Source organism: Trachemys scripta, chromosome 7 (assembly GCF_013100865.1).
Source record: "Trachemys scripta elegans isolate TJP31775 chromosome 7, CAS_Tse_1.0, whole genome shotgun sequence".
In the NCBI taxonomy this organism is placed as follows: Eukaryota; Metazoa; Chordata; order Testudines; family Emydidae; genus Trachemys; species Trachemys scripta.
The window spans coordinates 39,869,707-39,891,400 of record NC_048304.1 but is presented as its reverse complement, the minus strand read 5'-3'; positions in this window follow the sequence as shown (position 1 = coordinate 39,891,400).

The following is a 21,694-nucleotide window of genomic DNA, read 5'->3' as shown; positions in this document are numbered from 1 at the left end:
TGGGTTCCTTGGTCTGTTAATATCTCCTTTGATAGCCTCACTTGGGCAAAGATCCCCACCAACTCCTTAGCTATCATTTTGGAGGCCGTGTTTCGCAGGGGGACGGCTTCTGGGTAGCGAGTAGCATAATCCAAAACAACAAGTATATATTGGTGGCCCCGGCCTGTCTTCTCCAGAGGTCCCATTAGGTCCATGGCTATTCGCTTGAAGGGGACCTCTATGATGGGAAGGGGTACTAAAGGTGCCCTCAAGTGGGGACAGGGACTGTGCAGCTGACACTCCGGGCAGGACGCACAGTACCTCCGCACTTCTTCATGTACTCCAGGCCACAAGAACCATCGTAGAACCCTGGCCACGGTCTTCTCTACCCCCCCCCAATGTCCCCCATAAAGATGACTATGGGCAAGACTTAATACAGCGTTCTGGTGTTTTTGAGGTACTAGGATCTGCTGTACCTTCTGCCCCTGTATTAGTGCAACCCGGTATAAGAGATCCTTCTTCGTTATGAAATAGGGTCCTAGTCCCTGGGTTTTCCCTTCCACGGGGACCCCATCAATTTCAGTCACCTCCTTCCTAATGTTGTTGTACCTTGGGTCTTCTGCCTGGTCCCGTCCAAAATTTCCTCTCCCGGGACTAATCTGCCCGAGATCTAGGGGGCCAGTCTCTGTTGTCTCTACTGGTTCAGAAGCATTAGGGTGGGGGTCAGACTCAGGTGCTTCTCCCTCCTGCATGGCCTCCTTTTCAGCTGCTCGGGTCCGCCTACCTACGAGAGCGACCTTCTGGCTTTGGTTCAGTTTTTGGGTTCCCAAGGCCTTACCTGCCCTCCTTTCCCTTTTTGTCTTTCTACACTGTCTGGGAGTGGAGAACAAATCTGGGGATATTTCAGAGAAGACTGGGGGTTGACAGTCTACTGTAGATGCCTCACTAACTTCAGGGTTTCCCCCTTTCTCCAATCCCCTTACCGGGAGTAAGTCTCCAAACCCTGGGAAGTCCCTCCCTATGAGCACCGGGTATGGGAGTTTAGGGACTACACCTGCTGCTACCTCAGTAGCGTTCTCCTGAATCTCAATTTTTACTGGGATGGTGGGGTAGTAGCCAACTGTCCCATGGACACAGGTTATCCCCGTATGCTTAGCCCACAGCAGCTGACTATGCTTCACGAGCTTCCCCAAGACAAGCATGATAGCACTCCCCGAATCAACCAGTGCTGTGGTCTCTACCCCATTTAGTTTCACTGGTCTGGTATACATACGTGGGGTTAGTGAGACCCCCACAAGGTGGATTAGGGAGCAGGGGTCTGCCCAGTTCCCCAGGTTACACTGCATAGGCTCCTCAGCATTAGGACACTGTGCAGCTATGTGTCCCCATTCCCCACAGGCATAACATCTGTATGGAGTCGTAGGCATTCCCAGGTCTCTTGGTTTGGGCAGTCTAACATCCCGATCTTCTTCGCCCTCAGTGCTCCGACTCTTTATGGCCTCTAGTGGGCCTTCAGCCCCTCTTTTTCCACCTGGGCCCTCTTGGTGGCCCAGTCACCCGAGCTTTGGGGCTTGGTGCTGCTAATTTAACCCGGGGTGCCTCTTCCTTAACTGGTCGGGTCAGCTCCCTCGCCGTCCTCCTCCTCTCTACCAATACGACGACCTCGTCGTAGGTGCAGGGTTCGTTCTGGCTTACCCAGGCCCGAAGGTCTGGCGGTAGTCCCCTCATGTATTGGTCAATGACCAGAACCTCTAGTATCTCTTCCGGATTCCGGGACTCAGTTCGCAACCACTTTCGTGCGAGATGGATGAGGTCATACAATTGGGACCGTGGGGTTTTGTTTTCCTGGTACCTCCACTCGTGATACCGCTGGGCCCGCATTGCAGTCGTTACCCCAGATCTGGCCAGGATCTCTGCTTTCAGCTGGGGGTAGTCTGCTGCAGCCTCTTTAGGCAGATCATAGTAGGCCTTCTGGGCCTCCCCACACAGGAATGGGGCAAGGATGCCAGACCACTGATCTCGAGGCCAGGCCTCCCGTAGGGCTGTCCTCTCAAAGGCCAGAAGGTATGCCTCTACATCATCCTCCCGCATCATTTTCTGCAGCCAGTGGCTGGCCCATATGAGCCTCATCCCATTATGGCCACGGTTCAGCTCTGTAAAGGTCTTTACCTGGCTTACCAGTTCTCGCCAACATAGCTCGGTCTTGAGCAGCTTGGTCCATCAGCAGGCAATTAGTCTCTTGCTGCAGCCGCACTGCCTCCTGTTGGGCAGCTACCTGGACATGGGTAGCCTCCTGCTGGGCCACCGTAGCTTGTATCAGTGCCTGCACTATGTCATCCATTGTACTGAAAAAATAAATAAACCCTCTCTCTCTTTTTTTTTTAATCACCCTCCTTCTTCCACCGCACTGTGCACCCCAAATCCCACTCCTGACACCAGTTGTGACAAAGTTCCTCCTCTACCTTGGTGGGTCCTGCGCTTATTGGCAGATTTGCTCGCTTCAGATTCACCCTGTGGGTCAGGAAACAGTCCAGAGACCTTCCCCTCTGGCAGAAGCTATAGTCCAGGTCAATTCCTCCTGTGTTTGATCAGGAGTTGGGAGGTATGGGGGGAACCCAGGCCCGCCCTCTACTCCAGGTTCCAGCCCAGGGCCCTATGGACTGCAGCTGTTTAGAGTGCCTCCTGGTACAGTTGCATGACACCTACAACTCCCTGGGATACTTCCCCATGGCCTCCTCCCAACACCTTCTTTGTCCTCACCACCGGACCTTCCTCCTGATGTCTGATAATGCTTGTACTTCTCCGTCCTCCAGCAGTATACCTTCTCACTCTGAGCTTCTTGCTCCCAGTTCCTCGCACACACTTCCTCTCCTCTGGCTCTCCCTGGCTTGAGTGGAGTGAGCTCTTTTATAGCATCAGAGGGGCCTTAATTAGAGTCAGGTGCTTAACTGCCTCACCTGACTCCTAGCAGGTTAATTGGAGTCAGGTTGTCTATTAGCCTGGAGCAGCCCCTGCTCTGGTCACTCAGGGAACAGAAAACTACTTATCCAGTGGCCAATATATCTCCCTTCTGCCACTCTGCTGTTCCCAACTGGTCTGGGTCTATCACAGTAGTCCATGAAACTCTGGGTAGAAGTCAATGCATATGAAACAAATTGTTTTGTTTTGCTCAATCTATGTTTCACTGCTTCTTGGGTACATGCAGTAGGATTTCTGACAAGTTGTAGTGAGTTACAAATACAGAATGGGAAGCTTTCTGTGAAAGATTAAAACCAAATCCAGGGAAAGTTTAGGGCAGAGTCCCATCCCTTTGACTTCTTATCTCATTTCTCATTCTCCAGAATTAAGCATAAAGAAGAATAAGACAGGTTTCAATGGCAATTAGGCACCTAGGCATTTGTAAAAATCCCACTAGATACATAAATACCTTTTTAAAAAATTTACAAATTTGGCATTAAATGTAGACGAAATAAACATGTTAAGATGTATAGGGCCAAATTTTTATGTCTTTCAGGATAGTAGATCAGACAAAATCTTATTCCTATCCCAGAGGATAAAGCCATTCCTGGTGGGTTTTTTGTTTGGGTTTTTTGAGGTGGGGGGAATGGGGGGAGGGCAGAGAGTTGGTGTTAGTCTTGTTTATTTAAGTTAGCTTGAAATTGTTTCACTTTTGGTAACTCTCCTTGTATTAATTACTGGGAAGATGAATATGCAGATGGCTGGTCCTGTAGTGAGGAGGGGAGGGAAATATGAAAAGAAAACCAAAAAGTAAAGCTAATGTGACTTAGGCCTTGGCTACACTTGCGAGTTACAGCGCAATAAAGCAGCCCTGGGCACCATAGCTCACTCCCCGACCACACTGGCAAGGCACGTAGAGCGCTCTAACTCTGCAGCTACAGCACTGCTGGTACTCCACCTCGGCGAGTGGAATAACGTTTGCTTTGATCCCGCTGGAGCACTGTGAACGAGGTGTTGCATTACTGAGCTGTGATCATCCTCTGGAAACATCCCATAATCCCCTTAAGTCAAGTGGCCACTCTTGTCAATGTTGTAAAATCAGCTTCAGGAATGCGAAAATGCCCTTTCAAAGCTCTTTTCGGAGAAGCCGGCTGCTTATCAGCTCCGAGAAAAAGCAAACATTTACTGTTTGCTTTGAGTGAGTGAGAGAGAGCGAGGTCTGAATTTACAAGACAGCATGCTGACACACTCTCAGCACCCCAAAAACCCACTCTCTCTCCCCCCACATACACACAACACACTCCCTGTCACATTCCACCCCTAACCCCCCATTTGAAAAGCATGTTGCAGTCACTTGCATTCTGAGATAGCTGCCCATAATGCACCGCTCCCAGTGCTGCTGCAAGTGCCGCAAATGTGGCCACGTCAGTGCATTTGAAGCTGTCAGTGTGGACAGACTGCAGCGCTTTCCCTATTGTGCTCTGCGGAGGCTGGTTTAACTCACAATGCTCTACATCTGCAAGTGTAACCATGCCCTTAAAAGATATAGGGTGAAGTTAAAGATGTTTGGGTGCCTTAATATGGCATTTTCATACCCTAACATGTTTGGATTTATTTTAATTTTTACCTTAACTCTGACTAGATTAGGTTTAATATGCTTGATTTTTGGATAATTATCACAGCTCTGTAATGTGTTTTACTCTCAATTGCAGATATGTACTCTCTGCCTTACTGCTATTATAACATGATGTTTAACTGGGAATTAAAAAGGAATCCAGGGAGATTACCCTTAGACTTGATGAATTTAAACCACTTAAAATAAAGGTCAAGTTTTTTGGCAATAAAAACAAATTATTTTAATAAAAAGGTCCCACCAATAAAACACCCTGTGACTGGATGGGTTGGTAGGAGCTCCAGCCTGTAGGTCAAAACATTTTGTAAGTGTTTGATGTCCTTATCTCAGAGAGAGAGAGAGAGGAGGATTCAAAATTTTTAAATCTGATTCCAAGTGGGAGTCCAGCAATGCTACTTCAGAATTCTCAAATATCAGCTTCTGTCTAGCTTGGAAATTTTCTTTTTCATGTGTTGCAATTTGTCTGTTTGATATTTCCCAAGAGTTTAATTTAATATAATAGACTTTCCTCCTTCCCCCTGACACCAAGCTGGTATTAACTTTCAGTGTGGGGAATTCTTTTGATAATTTATTAGTAAAAGCCCTTTTTAAAAAAAAACAAATTTTTGAAGATTTCCTCTAAAACTGATATTAAGGAATGTTTCCTGCCTTCACCCCACTCACTTAAAATAATCAAGTTGTATTTCTGCTGGTGAGGTGGAGAAGCAGAAGAAAGGGGAAGAGTGTCTTAGGGAAAGGAGAAGCACAAGGGGGAAAATGGAGGAGAGTTGAATTGAGGAGAAGGCGTATATTGGATATTAATTATAAAATTATTTAGCATGGTAGTTTGAGAAGTTTTCTAGAAGCTTGGCTCAGCAAGCAAAATTCTCCAGGGTACTGAATGGCATTTGACAGTTATAACAGTGCTTGCCTGGACATCTTACATGCACTTCTTACTGGAATATGTTTTTTAAGCCATAAAACACACATGCTAAAGAAAGTATCCGGACCTGGACCCCGAACTGGCATGCTTCCAATGCAAACAAGGAGCTCTAAATGGTGAAGACTAATTCATCAACTCAGCAAATGGGAAAACTGGCTTTTACTAAATGGCTCATTCACATGAACCATATTAGGCTGCTAACACTACTGAAAGTCACATGTAATAGTGAGTGACACTGAAGGAACACAAAGTAGCATATTAACCTATTATTCACTCTTTATAAATACACCATATTTGAACCACCCTGGGAAAAAAGGATGGAGAAATGAGACACAATAGCTTGGGGAATCTCCAACAGGAACATACAAAGAAATAAGCAGATAGACACAAAGCCATAGATTCTCGTCTACTGAAAGGAACAAAGACCAAGTCAGATTTCACAAAGGAATTCAGTAATTCTATATATGTAACTTTATTGCAGAAATTAAAGCCATAGTCTAACCCAGTTTGGCTCCATCTACATTGTGCTGCCACATTGTGCTAGAATTAGGCCCAGATTCAGGACAGTACTTAAGCACATGCTTAACTTTAAGCATGTGCTTAAGCACTGTGCTGAATAGAGATGCTTTCTGAATCAGGGCCTTAAACAGAGGACCGTAAGTGCCCTTGTTGAGCTTTGTTTTAGCAACATAGGGTGCTAGCTATTCCCAGCATAGCTTTAAACCATTGCACACTGCTGAATGTCACTTCTTTTGCATCGCTTTGCCACTACTCTAAAGAACCATTTGCAAGCCAAATGATGTGATAGCTCACAAATGGGGTGTGCTGTTGGTGCACTATCCAGTTGAAATGTATTTAAAGTAAGTTCTCTTTGATAAGAGTGAAGTCTTTTTGGTTTTGTCTTGTACATCAGAGTTTTCCAGCAAGTGGATGATTTGAATCATTAGGCTAAGAAGTTTTCCTTACTTAGATTTACAGTTCAAGATTCTTCTCCTGTCTTTTAAGGCTCTCTCTTCTTTTGGAAGAATATGTCACACAGGAAATTAAGCAGGTTCTCTTTTGACTTTTATTTTTTAACTATTTTTTCACCTCAGTGTATTTACCTCTCTGGGAAAACCCAATTATAAATAGCATTTCTTTCCTTAGATACTTCTTTCTCAGTGTGTGCAGATTTAGACAAACAAGTCCCATTATTGCTAATGGAAGGTTTACCCCATCATGTCCTTCCTCATCAAGCTGCAATTTGTTCTGTCGTTTTGAATTTTCCTTTTCATAAACTCTTTGCTTTGCTATTTAGCATTCCACATAGTTGCCTGCTGCTGCCAAAGCTTGGGAGCCATAGTTAAATTGAATCTGTTACTACATATGCTTGCAGTTAGCCATGCTGCAGGTTTGCATACAGATTTCTACTATCTTCTTCTTGCACAGTATGCTGTTTATGTTAGTACAAAAAATTCTGCCTTTTCAAGCAGTTATCATTCTTTCTAATATGCATCCTCCTGCTTTTTTCCACTCTTCCTTTCAAGTATCACAATGTTTGCCTGCCAGCTGATTTCCTTTGAGTGGGTAGAACCTTTGTGTTCTTCCCATTTCCAGCCACTGTTCTTAAAGGAAATCAAACACTCACATATTAAATGTTTGCAGCTAGTTTATCTACAATGTTCCAGTGTCTGTACATCCCATCACTCTTTTTCAGTACTGCCTTTAACCAATGACTGCAAGGATTGTCTCCCAGCCTATATTTGTTGGATAACCACTTGCTTTTTGGTGTGTGGAACAAACACTAGTCACCAATAAAGATCCACAACATATACACATAGATTACATTACATCTCTGTTCAGCTTCCAGTGTTTGAAGTAACTTGATGGTGCCCTTTTTTTTATCTAGTTGCTAAGGGCTTGATCCAGTGCCCATTGATTTGCATAGAATTCTGAAGCTTTGTATCAACCCTTAGTGCTTGTAAAACTTGTCCTGTGAGAGGCATGGTATCTAGACCCACCCCAAAGCCTCAGGGCTGCTTGTACCTGCCACCCAGGGACTGGTATGTCAGCCATGGATTGCCAGGGGACAATTTACTCTGTTGTCTACAATCCCTTCCTTCCCTGACATGCCCCCTATGCTTGGGTGGAGTAAGAAGGGCATTTGTGTACAGTCAACTACACTGGCTGTGCACCAGCTGAGAGCTCCCTAATGTGGACAAATCCTCAGGTGCCAGATTAGGGAGGCTTTGTGGCTTCTTTGCACTTCGTGAGTCATGCAGAGCAGCTGGAGTGGTTGGCCAGACACTAGTCAAATAATCCCAGAGCATTATTCATTATTGATTTTTGCTGTATACTTCAACTGATCTAACTTTCCTATCCATTGTGGTGCCCTGTGATTGAAAATTTCTGAGGAACAGAGGTCATTGGGCATTTCAGTAGCAGCGTGCCCCTGTGTAACTTCAATATCTCAGTTCTCAACAGCAGCATAAATACCAAACAATCATAAGGTGAAATCATTTGCACTCCTGGAAAAGTGCACAAGAAAGCTCTTTCTACATTTCTTCATTTGTGTTTGAGTGTGTAAGTAAATAAATTCCAGGCTAGCTTGGAAACTGATGGTTAATGACTGAGAAAATGTGACTAACAAAAGGAAGTTCATCAGAACACACTGAGCAAAAAAAAAAAAAAGAGGCAAATGGATAAACAGAAACAACATCTGTATCTAATTACCCTATGTAAGCAAGAAGTAAGAAGGAGGGGTATGGAAAACAATGCACAAGAACAAAAACTCCATTGGCCCTGCATGGCATCTCGGCCCCTTGCCCTAGAAACAGTGATTTGATCTCAACAGTCCAGAATCTGCTGCTAGTTTAAGTAAATGAGGGAGGAGCATAGGTTAGTCCCCTGGAACATGTCTTCAGCTTCTGAGAGAAAATGCAAAATTTATGTCCACAGATTAGTCCAACAAAAATACACTTTGAATGGAAATAAGACTATTTAAATGGAAATATATCAATCACCATTTAAAAGAACAACACAACACACACCCTTGAATCTATAGAGCACCTTTATGTCCTGGAGGATCTCAAAGTATTTTATTCATGTAAGCGTATAATATGTGCTCTTCTCCACTATCTCAAATTGTTACCATGCACTAGTCAGGAAATGTGGAAGAGGGGGAAGAGAGGGGCTTCATGACATCTGTTTACAATTACATCTTAAGGCCCATCAGTTAACCAGTTTTTAATCTGCGTAATATGCATGGTGATGATTTTTGTATCATTCTAGTTTCATAATCAAAATGTCAGTTGGTACCAAGTTAAATATCTTACAGAAGTCTCGGTATATTAAATAAACAATATTACCTCTATCAGCCAAAAAATTAGTTTGACAAGATCTGTGTTCTATAAAGCCATGTGATTTGGCATTAATTATATCACTTTCTTTAATTCCTTTTTAATAGAGTCTGGTATCAGCCATTTCATTATTTTCCCCGGATCAGTGTCAAACTGACAAGCCCATGATAATCCAGGTCACCTTATTTACCCTTTTTAAATATTGGCACAATATTGACTTTCCTCCAGTCCTCTGGAATTTTCCATTCTTCCAAGACTTATTGGGAATCAGCGTTAATGGTCCAGAGAGTTCCTTAGCTGGCTCTTTTAAAACTTTTGGATGCTGATTTAAAAATGTCTAACTTAGAGTAGCTCTTGTTTAACAACCTCCTGAGGGACTGTTGGAATTGAAACTTTTTCATCATCTGTTTTTTCCCCAAATACAAACCAGAAATATTTATTGAACACATCTGCCTTACCTGCATTTTATTGACAGTTCTACCATTTCCATTTAGTAGTGGACCAATACCCTTTATAGGAATCCTTTTGTTCCTAACAAGAGAAACTGAGCATGGGGGACCCAGCACTTGGGCTTTCCCCTTAGTTCAGACTGCTTAAGCGAACACTGTGCCTGAGCACTATCATTGGTGTTGGTTTCCTGGAGCAGCCTCCAACCAAATGCAATGGAGTCCCACATGCACAACCTAGCTTAGGGGGAGCAGCTAGTGGCAGCAATGTTCCCCCGGGGCTGATGCCCTCCAGGAGTGAGGCCCAACCCTGGGACAGGGAGCCCTTTGGAGGAAAAGGCTGGAAAAGGTGGGGGAAATGGACCCTTGGCTGGGGCATGGATAGGTCGACTTCCAAATGTGCCTTCCTTTTCCTAACCAGCAGGGGGGACAGTGCTGGCCCTGCTGCCTCTAGGCCTGTCCCTTCAACATCTGCTTTAGGAGTTCACACTTGTCACTGGGTTGGTGAAATCTAATTATAGAACACACCACCAGTTTGGGGTCTCTGCCCTGCTTCTTGACAGCCTGCCCTGAGACTGGCACTCACAGTCATGAACTACTCCGGACAGCATGACCTGAGGTGAATATATTTTATGACCTAGAGAACCCCACATAGGCAGAGGTATCAATTCTATGAGAATGATGATGCAAGGGTGCCTGCCCAAGGAAATGACCCGACACTAGCTGTGTGATGGGTGGAATCAAAAGCTGCAGGTCAGCATACTTCTTGGCTTGGGAATGGATCCCCTACTGCAAGGCTTTGGGAAGGAAATGTCATCAAGCAACATTCAGAGGCAAAATACAAAGTAAATACAAGGACTATTGAGCAGTGCTGGCAGCAGATGTTGGCTGAGCAGGATGCAAATTGTAATCATCCTCTCCCTGAAAATAACAGGGGATGTGAGCCATGCAGACTTCATCTTCTCTGTGGAGCACTAGCCTTCTATGTCTGCCATCTCCTCTTCTTTTCCTCCTGGGAAGTGGCATGTTTTATACCTCTCATGGCAGTGTTTGTATCTCAAAGCATTCCATAGCCTAGGGGTCATATGCTGATCCAGAGGCTAATCTTTCATCTGCCCTAGGTTTTCTTGCTTTCATTGTCTGTAAGTCTCAGAGGGATGAAGCTAGTGGGGAAGTTAATGGGCCCTATGTAGATCTCACACTGGTTTTATACCAGAGTATCTCTATGAACTTCAGTGGAGTGATTCCTCATTTATATCACTGTAAGGGAGATCACAATCAGGTCCATTCCCTCAAGCAAAGTATGAAGAAATTAGATTGAAAATAAATCAGAGTTTGAAACCAAAGAAACCCCAAACCCTTGTGCATAATTAAAGCCCCATTTTTATAATTAGTTACATGCAAGGGGGCATGAAATGTGTTTTAAACATTCAGAGAAAAAACTTAGGGGAGAACATGAACCTTATTTATTATAATACATAAATTAAATGGGAAATTCCTGATTTTCTATATTTTGGGGCATGTTTTTTATACAATTAAAATACTGTCTTGCATCCTTCCCAATTGCTCATAGCAACTTAAAGAATCTTTTCTTTCCTATCAAAGCATTAATTAGGGGTTTATCAAGTAGTTTTGGCCCAAAACTTGACCTCCTATAAAAAGTTATCAATCTCATGTACAAATGTCTTCCAGAGTGACTTCTTATTGTTTTATATAGTAATTGATGATACACCTTTTAGCAGGCCTCAAGACTTTTTTTACAATGTTTATGGAGGGATTATGCATACCTTAGGCACTATAAATAATGATACGAAAAGGGAATACTTCACCCATGACCGACCGGGATGGAACACAGCAGCTATTTAATAATGCCTGTCAATGTCATGCTACTGTTTTAAGAGTGGGAGGGAAAAACTTCTAATGCAGCTGAAAACACAGCAGAAATTTGGGAAGATAGAATGCTATTCTCTAAAACCATGGTACACAAAAACCATCAGATTGTCAGTGAGGAAAATTGTACGCAGAGTTCTTGTAGCTGTGTTGGTGTCAGGTGCAAGACAAGGAGGGTGAGTTAAGAGCTCTTGGTAAGCTCGAAAGCTTGTCTCTCAAAAGATGTTGGTCCAATGAAAGATATTACTTCCCCCGCCTGGTCTCTTCCGTGAGGAAGATTGTGATATATGGACTGTTAGAACTGGAGAATCCAGCGGTTCATTCTTCAGCTGCAAGGGCAGGCCATCCCACAGCAGGAGGGAAACACTGCCGAGTTTACTAAGTTACATCGTACACTGGAAAAGTTTTGTTGAATTTTGTGTCATAAGAAATGTAAGAAATGGACAAAATTAATAAAAGTATATATACAGAGATATTTCACTTTAAAGAGACTAAGGCCCTGCCCCTGCAAACACTGATGCACATGCATGGATGCAGTTAGTTCTGTTGAAGTAAAGGGCAGTGCTCCTGTCTGTAAAGAGAAGCACAGGCACAAAGGGTTTGTAGGAACAGGGCCTAAGAGTTTTCCGCAAGTAACACCATTTTTTAAACAAATGGGAGGACAAAGGCACCAACAGCCAAAAAATTTACAAAGACTGACTAGCACTTGCCAATGACTCTGAAAGATTGTGGCTTGCAAGTGTTTCCATTATCACCTTAGGGACTATTGTTGCTAGGGTGAGCAGATAGCAAGTGAGAAAAATCGGGACAGGGGGTGGGGGGTAATAGGAGACTCTATAAGAAAAAGACCCAACAATCGGACTGTCCCTATAAAATTGGGACATCTGGTCACCCTAATTGTTGCAGTCAATGCTTTAACTGACCTATTCTATTTGCCCTGGTATCTGATCTGAAGGCCACATGCATAGCATAAATAAGGGCCTATCATGCATCCAACATGGGTGAAACTCCCATCGACTCTAGTAACTGGGTCCTAAGTGGAATAATGTATGTTTTTAAATGCTAGCCGCAGTCTCTGCAAAAAATCAAAACCACCATCCTCCTCCACCAACATTGCTCTGCTGGAGTACTGCATTCTTGGGCCCAGTTCTCCATTCAGCTGCATTTCATGCAATTGTTTACACCAGTGCAAATGCTACCTGCTCAGAATACTAGCACTGTGCCCTCCCTGTGCAGTGGTGTGAATGCAGGCTAAAGGGAATCAGGCTTTGGTTATCTGTACATGGTATGCAGTGCAGTGTAATACTCCTCCTCTGGGATTCACAAATTACATTCCTGGAGCCTTGAACTTAATATTTTTGAAAGAAATTTGAATACCCAGGTGAATTCATCCTGTAGGGGAGAACGTCCAAACTCCATCTGCTGCATGTAGTTATCTGAATTTCATGGAGAGCAGATGTGCGATACTGCCAACATAAGCATGATATGGTGAATTAGCAGGCAAATGTATCTTTCACATGAAGGTGCTCATTACCATGTCCCACATCCTGCACTGCAGGTATATCTGAGGCACTCACTAAATGGTGAATTGTCCTAACAACAAGGTTTCTTGAGTCCTTGTTGTCTGTAAATTACAGTAGTGTGTATCTATCTCATCCCCAGGAGAAGGATATGATAGGAAGGATTCCAGCTGCTGCTCAGGGAGTGCTGTAGGTTTCTCTCTAGGATGGTTTCACAGCAGCCGAGTTTCATGTATCATGCCTGACACTCATTCATCTGGCAATGCATCTTGCCTCCCCACAGCCTAGCTGAATCCTCCTGCATCAGGCTGGGCTGCAAGGATGGCCCTGTGGCTGCTTTTCCCCATTGCAGTGCCTGCTCTGCAGGCAGCCAGGGGAGCAGGAGACAACAGCAGAGCAGAGGAGGCAGAGGCAGCTAATGGAAGCAGAGCAGAGGAGGGCACAGTTCTAGCCTCAAGCTCCTCTACCTGTCCCATGCCCAGCTGATTGCCATCTTCTTTCTCATCCTCCTAGGCTTCACCCAACAGTACTCCAGATATCCTGGAACCCAGCCACCTACCCATCCATCGCAACCACCTTCTAGCACCACCTAGCACCCACCCATGTAACCCAGTATCCCCAGACATCCCAGCACACACCTACATCAGCCATAGCTGCCCAGTTTTGTGAAGCCCCATGGCCTTCGCTCAATGCTGCTAGGGACCCGGGTGTGTGGAATGCTATCGGTGCCACTCTTTCATCCGTGAGAAACATTGCACACAAAACACTGCAGCTTAGATGGCTTTCAAACCAGCAATTGCTCATTGGCAATTACCTTTAGGGAAAAGCTCATTTTTTTTTCTGTTAAATTAAAAACACTGTTTAATTACATGGGAATTTATGAGAAACCTGCTTTTTGGTGTCACAGGAACTGAGCACTAGTAATCATTTAAAAAGCCACATTTGCTGTGGGACAGTAATAGGAATAGTAGCATCTTGTAGGGTTCTAGTCACTAGGGCATTGATTCAGCAAAGCACTTAGGCACATGCTTCAATGCATCCCCATTCAGGAATGAATTTAAGCACCTCCATGGGATTTAAGCATGTACTTCAAGACAAACACATGGTTACGTGTTTTTCTGAATAGGGATGGTTTGCTGAATTGGGACTTAGCAGCTAGGGCCATCACCTACTCTGGTAAATGGCCTCCCAGGCCTAGGTGAATAGGCATCTTCATGATACCAAATAGTAACATGGGACTGTAAAAGGTTCTTCAATGGGAATCCAACGTTGGGGATGTACAGTGATCAATGTTTATATAAAAGAATAGGATTTCTGATGATAAAACCATTCTCTAAATCAAGGCACTCATTGGAGAAAAGGTGCCTAATCTGACATTTTAAAATTAAAAAGCATCATTGGGAGCTTTAAAAGACATCCTGGTGAAATGAAATAGTGTCTATTCAGTAGAAATGCTAGCTTGCTCATTTTCCGTTCACACCCTGTTACCCTCCCTTTGGTTAGCCACGCTTGTTTAATTAACTTGTATTGTACAGCAAAGAGACAGGGTCAATTTTTCAAAATCCCTAAAACCTATTTTCAAAAATTACTTATGTACTTGACCTTCAATGAGATGTAGGCTCCTAAATCACATAGGCACTTTTGCAATTTGACTTCAATTTAAAAAAGGAGACACAAATTACAGAGCTAGCCTTATTAGCTAACTATTAATTACACAGAAACTACCAATGTGTGTCTGAGTTTCCTCCAGGAGTGTGGAACAAAAGTACATTGAATAATCAGGTATTTTGTTCCTCAAACATCAGTTCTGTTCACAGGAACACATAAGTTTAGACTGGTGTATGCGGCCTATTACTGGACAATCTATAGAAAAATTTAATTGACAATTATGTAATCTAAGCAAAAAAGAAATGAGTTAAAAGTAACTGTTCATTTTCTTATATGGTCACTGCTGTACAACAGAGGTTCTCAGTGCAATATGGAATGTACACAATATATTTTTCTATCAAACAAGTTCTTTGAATGCACAACCTGTCAGGCACACATTCCTAATGAGGTAATAAAGGAATCGTCTTGCATTTATATTGCGTGTATATGGCACCTGTCCTGTTGGAAGATAATGCATTTTACCAGATTCATCTGTATGTAAATTAGCATTGACAAATAGTAGGTTAGTCTTGAGGGAAAGTGGGGCATTAGCATGAAAAGCAACCAAAGGAGACTAGAAGATAAAGCAGCCCTCTTTCCCCTTCCCCATTTCATCTCACGTCTGGCAACTTCTTATTCCCTCCTGCTGGTTACTTTTTCTAGTAATAACTCTTATTTTTGCCCTCTTGATATGTAACTAATACCCTCTTACATTGACTTACACTTCTGTGAGCTGCCTTTCTGATGTTTACTGCCATTTATAGGGAAACTTTCAAAAGTGTCTAAGGAGTTTAGAGCAAAAGTCCCATTTACACTTTCAATGACACTTGTGCTCCTAAATCCCTTAGGCACCTGCCACATTACCTCTGAATTTGGCCCTATGACTTAAAAAGGAATCATACCAACTACCAATGAGATGTACAGTTACCTCTGACATGACAGCTGCTTAATGCACGGCATTATAATACCAATAATAGCTAATAACACACCGACATCTATATAAAATGTTCCATCTGATCTCACCGTGTTTCACACTGTCTCAGCCTCTCAACTAGAACTGAGTGAATTTTTTGGCTGAAGTTATTTTGGCAAAAGTGTAAATTCAATAACATTGAAATGTTTAACGAATTCATGTCAGTGTCACTGAACTGTTTGGTTTAGAAAACAAACAAGCAAAAACCAATGCTTACAAAAATCAAAATGTTTTGATTTTTTAGTTTGAAACAACTTTTCATTTCAAATTTCTTTTTCAGTTTATTTTTAAAAAACCCAAACATGTCGTCGGAAAATGGTCAACATGGATTTATTCAAAACTAAACGTTTTAATTGCCCTGAAATTATATTTTTCTTTACTTTTCTACATTGTCAACAAACCAAAAACGCCATTATTTGTCCAGCTCTACCCTTACCATCTCTGATAGGTAGCTATGTAAAGTATTATCCCCGGGTGATATAGGGGAGAAACTGAGGCACAGAGAAGATCAGAGACTCACCCAAGAAGTCTTTATTCCAGAATGCAGATCTCCTGACTCCTGGGCCAGATCCTGCAGCCTTTGTTTATGTGCGTAATCCTTGCTAGCTCAGGACCCCAATCCTGTGCCTTAAACTCAAAACCAGCCTTTCTCCGTACAACAACAACAAGCCATAGGACAGGAAGAGAAAGAAAATGCAAGCAGTAGCTAACAAATGTTCTTTACTCACAGCACTCCAAGTATGTCAGGGTCTGCAGTTTTACGTCTTATCTGGAAGACTGCACCTGCAGCAGCATGAGGCCCCTTGCCACCATTCTGGGCCATTTGGTTCAATATTTACTCAGAGGAAGGAGTGTGTGTACCTTTTATTTCAGTGGTCTGAATAGAGCTGTCTGGCATTTTGTTTTGGCTGTATTCGGGCAGACTTCATTCACACATGGAGTAAGGTTCACAGCATGAAATTAAAAGGCAGAATATTCGGCATGTAGGACAGAATGGTAATTGCTGACAAGAAGAGGTCTGAAAACCCTGTAAGGCATATTAGACTGGAGAAATGGTTTCCATGACAACAAAGCCGCAAAAATCATTGCCTTCATATTGATTCTGGAGATGGAGGAACAAGTTTTCATACTGAAGGATTGGGGTTTTTTATTTAAATAATAATTCCAGAACTAGGTTTTTGTTCATGAAATTCCTAACTCAAATCCAAATAGCTAGACCCAATGCAAGCAATTGCCCTGCTTGATTCAGATTGGGATGCATTCCGTTAATTGTGCATATTGGGGTAAATCCTGCACTGCAACCTGGGATGTGTGTGCAGGGGTCTTTCCCCTGCACAAGTTGGGAATGTGATTTGCCTAAACAGTGTTGGGGGTGCACATCCCAGTGCAGCACAGAGCTTGGTTCAGTGAGGGTTCGCTGAGCAGTAAATTCATCCTAAGGCGTATTTGAAGAGGGGCAGGAATGAGTTAGGTCTGCGCTAGTCAGTGGGATAGAGAAGCCTCAGCATAGTAGCTCCTCTGCCAGACCAAGGTATTAGGAGGAGAATTCCTTCGTTTTCTCATTTTGTCTATCTCAGGTAGTTCTATAGCTGTCATCATTGTAGTAATTGACCCCGCCTCCCTCCCCTATGGATCTCCCTAGCACCCAGCCAAGACACTAGTAGTAGAGGTGTGGATTTGCCCTATTATGCTGGTATAAAATCTAATATAATAGCGATTATTAGATGTGCCTTCATGACTTAGGGACACAACTTTTGAAACTCCCTAACAAACCCCAGCATTCACTGCAGCACTGTATTGTATTCTTCACATAATCTGAAAACCGTGTGATAGCTAATGACACAAGTAGGAACAGGAAGCATGGTGTCTGTCTCTCTCAGTTCTGAGTACCATAAGAATAAAAAAATATTTAAGCTTGCAGATATCAGTCAACCTGTCCCTCCCCTCCCACTCCCCAAAAATAGAAGGAAACCTTCACTGAGAAAGTTATGAAGTTGGGTAACGGAAAAATCAATGTAAGACTAATCATACAAGTTTATGGTATGTGCTGCTCATATTCTCTAGAGTTCAGTGACAAACACCAGCAGACAAAAGAGAGAGAGAGAGATTTTATATAGTACTGAAGTACCCCAAGGTGACTTGAAAGGTAATGCAAGAACTAACTCTTTCAGGTGGCCTGCTGACCAGTGCTCACTTGTGTCAATAACATTCCTGAAACAAGATAATTCAAATAATTGAGGCCCCGATTCAGGAAGATGCTTAAGTACTTACCTACTTTTGAGCATAAGAGTAGTCCATTAAAGATAGACATCTACTTAAGTCACTTGCTAAACTGAGGCCTGAAGTCAGATCCTGGAGCCATGGAGCAGGCCCAAAAGCACAGCCCCCAAATAAACCCAACAATGGTGAAATTGAAAGAGGCAAGATGTTACCAACAGCTGTATGCGTTAATAAATACTGAACACACCTTCGGTGGTATAGTGACCCCATTGCAGCTGCCTTTGGAATCTTTTCTGTGTTTGATCTGTAGTCAGACTTCTTTATCACATTACATTTTCCCTCCTTGCCCTGCACTTTTATTTAAAAATAGTAGTTCCATTCTGAAACAATTGGGGAAATGTTTTATGTGAGTGGTGCTGTATTACCAAACTCTACACGCATTGTTCCTCTATGGGACAAAAACACACATCCAGAGTAAGCAGTAAATTAAATATGTAACTACATTTCTAAAAGAATCCTTTAATTATGTTCATCTACCATCCAATCATGGGTTCTCTGCAAGTGGCAAAATCATCATCAAGAGGACTCAGAAAATGGATCTGTCTTCTTTGTTCTTCTTTGTGTACAATATGCTGTACGCTAGATGGGCGTCTGCTGACAAATAAGCAAGTTATAGGAGTTCCATGGCACTTTTTCCCACTTATAAATGTATAACCAAGATAACAATGACACCCATAAATTCTAAGGCCAGAAGTCTGATCTGCTGCATTACACAGGCTATAGAACTTCCCCAAAATAATTCCTAGAGTATATCTTTTAGAAAAACATCCAATTTTGATTTAAACATAGAGAACTATCGTCTCTCTCCTTAAAAAAAAAAAAATGTCCTGAAATTTTCAGCTAATCAAATAAGGTATCAGGCTGCAAGTCACTGGGCAAAAGTGTTATAATTCTATGAAAGTGTTAATATTCTGTTTTCACTTACATTTAGTAGGTCAACTTGAATTCCACAGTCCTGTCACCTACACAGCAAATGGAAGGCCATTTATATCTATTAAGAAACCAGTGCTCACAACAATTAAATCTCTGCTTATTGTCAATTGATGTAGTTATTTTCCTTGTTGAACTTGTGTGGTAAAATAGTGATTTAAATGGAAATGTGGCTTGCTTCATTTTAATGGAACTTCTGAAAGCCACTGAAGGAGCAAACAGAAGGCACCAGCCCATAAACAGTTACATAGTGGCAATTTGCTTTTTTCACCACAGTGAGGCACCAGCCAATCAACTCTTTGGTTCCCAATGGAGCACATGCTGCTAATTATAATACAAACAACCCCACTTTCATTTGGGGATCTCACCATGCTCTATAAAGTATTAACTGATTAACCCTCTCAACCCCTCTGTGCAATAGTCACAATATTACTCCCATTTTAAAGGGGGTGAGTGGGAAGAAACGGACAAGCAAAGTGACTTGCTGGAGGACACGTAGTGAAAGCAGTGCACTGCTACTGACTCACTTCTTTAGAGCAGTCAGAAATTAGATGGAGGACAATAGGCTTTTAATGTATAATGCATTATGGGTGGAATTAAACGCCTTAGTTGTGCATAGACCATTCACTGGCTTTCTGTACGGGAGGAATTTCCCTGAAAGAAACAACATTTGTATAAAGCTTTGTGTTTTAGGCTTTGAGATCCAGGCCAGCTCCTTGGCTGCTGTAAACTGGCCCAGGGCTCTTGGAGTCATTGGATCCATGCCAATTGACACCCAAAATATTTAATAGTGATTAGACAGTTACACACAGCACAAATCACCACTGAGAATAAACAGGAATCAATGGGGCTTATTCAATGCATTAGCAAAGCAGGCCATATTCACCACAGCAAGGAACTGTCTGTGACCCTTTCCTGGGACTCAGCAGCAGAAGGTGCTGCAGCAGCAGGTGTACATTGGAGTTAATTAGGATGGGACACTTGGTTGGTTGTTTTGCGGGAGCTTATTAATCTTGTGTTACACTAGCTAGTGGAGCTGACTGAGGAAATCAAATAGCCCATTAATAACTTTATTCATCCCCATTTATAATAATAAGACTTAACACTTAAGAAGCACTTTTTGCTGCTTTGAAGCACTTTACGGACATTTAACTAATGAAGGCCTGTACTCCTCAGTCACCCCGCCCCTGGCAGGAGAGAGAAAAACAAGTATTATAATCCTTATTTTACAGTTATAAAGCTGAATCTCAAAGACTTGCTTGTGTGGCTAGATGCAATTAGTTGAGCCTGGATAAGAACTGAATAGCTCCTGACTTCCAGTCCTGTGTTCAATACACTGGAAGACCCTGCCTCTCTATGGGTATGTGCATGGACTAGCCAACCCCAGCTAGCTTGAATCCAGCTGGTTCAGGAAACAGGAGCAGTGAAGATAGGGTGACCAGACAGCAATTGTGAAAAATCAGGATGGGGGGGGGGGGTAATAGGAGCCTATATAAGAAAAAGACCCCAAAGTCGGGACTGTCCCTATAAAATCGGGACATTTGGTCACCCTAAGTGAAGACAGCACAGCACAGGCATCTGAGCAAATTAGCAAGCTGTGATGGGCTTGTACACCACACAGCGAAGCCTGTGCTGAGATCTCTTCACTGCTATTGTTACCTGTGCCAGCTGGATTCAGGGTGGCTAGGTAGGCTAGCTCATGCACAGCTTTTGCTGTGCAGACATTACCGAATGGTGTAGAACTGTATTTGTCAATAATTTTAACTCCATGATGTGAAGGAGTCTGCTATATTCACTCAACAGTGCAGCTTTATTATCCTAAAATTATTTGTAAAATATATGTATTTGAGGAAAAGAAACATTAGATTTCAATTTACTACCGCTGACAAAGTAGATATCTCTAAGCAAATAGAGAGCCAAGTTCTGTCCCCAGTGGTCAGCACAGAATGCCATTGGCACAAGGGAATTCTCAGCCAACAAAGATGGTAGAGCTGTCTCCTGCACCAATGGTCTCTACATCCTTGCCGAGTGTATTGTGGGGTGGGGGAGTGTTCAGGGGAAAAGAGTGTGAGTAGAGGGCATGGTGTGTGTTAGATCAGCCTCTAGGCTGTTCACCCTTATGCTGAGGCTGCTGCAAACTAGCCACGCAAATCAGGGAGCTGGCAGTCTGGCACTCCCTCCCTGCACATGCACTGAGCAGAGGAGAACCTAGAGCAGGGGTCGGCAACCTTTCAGAAGTGATGTGCTGAGTCTTCATTTAGTCACTCTAATTTAAGGTTTTGTGTGCCAGTAATACATTTTAATGTTTTTAGAATGTCTCTTTCTATAAGTTTATAATATATAACTAAACTATTGTTGTATGTAAAGTAAATAAGGTTTTTAAAATGTTTAAGAAGCTTCATTTAAAATTAAATTAAAATGCAAAGCCCCCCAGACTGATGGCCAGGACCCGGGCAGTGTGAGTGCCACTGAAAATCAGCTTGCGTGCTGCCTTTGGCATGCGTGCCATAGGTTGCTTACCCCTGACCTAGAGTCTAGTCTCTTTTCAGAGACCATTATGAATTACTGACCTTATTAAAGGAAACATCCGACAGAGGGCCTGACCCTGTAAACACTTGCTCTCACAAGTAGTATTTAATCAGGCTGGTAGATCCAATGACTGGGCGTATTCACCTGAGTAAGAACTAATCACAAGTAACAATTTGCAGAACCAGGCCTTTGGATGCTCTTTCTGCTGGTAGTGAGACTTCTGGGCATGCTGTGGCAAATACAGATATTCCAGTGTGATTGTACTTGGAAGGCATGTGTTCTGTTTTTGAGGGTTACCTGAGATACAAGCTGGTAATGAAGTTTATGGCCATTAGCCCTTCAGTGGAATCCTCTGCTGGGTGATCACACAATAGCCAGCTTAAGTGTGCTGTAGAGTTTCATTTTCAAGATCACAGTATTGTATATAAAATTACTGTGTAAGAGGAGGTGCCAGGTTATCTTGTTGGAGCTGCTCACCACTCGTTAGCCCCTCAATATTATTAATAACAATTAAGATAATTCTACATCTTGTCAAGAGTTTCTAGATAAGGTGCATGTGTCTATGCAAATGTATCTAACTGTATACAAGGCCACATTGGAAACGCATGGTTCAGTGGTGCAAGACAAGAGATCCTATTTAAGATAATGC